Below are 1,648 nucleotides of genomic sequence, written 5' to 3'. Positions count from 1 at the left end.
CTTCGGCACCCAAGTGGGGCTTTTGTCCTTCTGTGGCGCTGGCGTTGGAGCTGCCGGTCACCGTAGGTGGCGCGTGTTGTCTCCCGCCGGCAATGCCACGACAGCACGCTCCCGGGCCTCTGTCGGCAGCGGCAAGCTCAGTTGGGAGCACGGGTGGTCGCACCTAAAGCGTCTACTCGCCTAACTCCGGGCGATTGCGCCTCTCTCGAACCCGACCAAGTACTTAGGACGGCGCTGCGCGCCGCCGGGACCTGAGAGGGTTTCGAGGTGTGTTGTGCAGGGGAGCTCAGCCTCCTCCTGTTTGCAGAATAATTGAGCGGACGCTTGCGTGTTCGCGCGGGCCCCCGGGACACACTCCCGGGCGGCCGGCTGCTCAGCTCTAGTTGACGCAGCTCCCTGGTTGATCCTGCCAGTAGTCATATGCTTGTCTCAAAGATTAAGCCATGCATGTCTCAGTACAAGCCGCATTAAGGTGAAACCGCGAATGGCTCATTAAATCAGTTATGGTTCCTTAGATCGTACCCACGTTACTTGGATAACTGTGGTAATTCTAGAGCTAATACATGCAAACAGAGTCCCGACCAGAGATGGAAGGGACGCTTTTATTAGATCAAAACCAATCGGTCGGCTCGTCCGGTCCGTTTGCCTTGGTGACTCTGAATAACTTTGGGCTGATCGCACGGTCCTCGTACCGGCGACGCATCTTTCAAATGTCTGCCTTATCAACTGTCGATGGTAGGTTCTGCGCCTACCATGGTTGTAACGGGTAACGGGGAATCAGGGTTCGATTCCGGAGAGGGAGCCTGAGAAACGGCTACCACATCCAAGGAAGGCAGCAGGCGCGCAAATTACCCACTCCCGGCACGGGGAGGTAGTGACGAAAAATAACGATACGGGACTCATCCGAGGCCCCGTAATCGGAATGAGTACACTTTAAATCCTTTAACGAGTATCTATTGGAGGGCAAGTCTGGTGCCAGCAGCCGCGGTAATTCCAGCTCCAATAGCGTATATTAAAGTTGTTGCGGTTAAAAAGCTCGTAGTTGGATTTGTGTCCCACGCTGTTGGTTCACCGCCCGTCGGTGTTTAACTGGCATGTATCGTGGGACGTCCTGCCGGTGGGGCGAGCCGAAGGCGTGCGACCGCCTCGTGCGTGCTCGTGCGTCCCGAGGCGGACCCCGTTGAAATCCTACCAGGGTGCTCTTTATTGAGTGTCTCGGTGGGCCGGCACGTTTACTTTGAACAAATTAGAGTGCTTAAAGCAGGCAAGCCCGCCTGAATACTGTGTGCATGGAATAATGGAATAGGACCTCGGTTCTATTTTGTTGGTTTTCGGAACCCGAGGTAATGATTAATAGGGACAGGCGGGGGCATTCGTATTGCGACGTTAGAGGTGAAATTCTTGGATCGTCGCAAGACGAACAGAAGCGAAAGCATTTGCCAAGTATGTTTTCATTAATCAAGAACGAAAGTTAGAGGTTCGAAGGCGATCAGATACCGCCCTAGTTCTAACCATAAACGATGCCAGCCAGCGATCCGCCGCAGTTCCTCCGATGACTCGGCGGGCAGCCTCCGGGAAACCAAAGCTTTTGGGTTCCGGGGGAAGTATGGTTGCAAAGCTGAAACTTAAAGGAATTGACGGAAGGGCA

General features: G+C 54.4%; 1 non-coding gene across 1 annotated transcript in view; it reads left to right on the top strand.

The window, feature by feature from the left end:
* Positions 1–393: 393 nt before the first annotated feature.
* The window catches only part of LOC126453811 (small subunit ribosomal RNA), a 1,909-nt gene continuing 654 nt past the window's right edge, over positions 394–1,648 (top strand). The window contains exon 1 of the ribosomal RNA XR_007585085.1: positions 394–1,648. This exon is cut by the window's right edge and continues 654 nt beyond it. This is a non-coding gene — a ribosomal RNA (small subunit ribosomal RNA).

The sequence above is a fragment of the Schistocerca serialis genome, unplaced genomic scaffold (assembly GCF_023864345.2).
Source record: "Schistocerca serialis cubense isolate TAMUIC-IGC-003099 unplaced genomic scaffold, iqSchSeri2.2 HiC_scaffold_964, whole genome shotgun sequence".
NCBI classification, from domain to species: domain Eukaryota; kingdom Metazoa; phylum Arthropoda; class Insecta; order Orthoptera; family Acrididae; genus Schistocerca; species Schistocerca serialis.
This window is presented reverse-complemented; position numbering and strand designations above follow the sequence as displayed.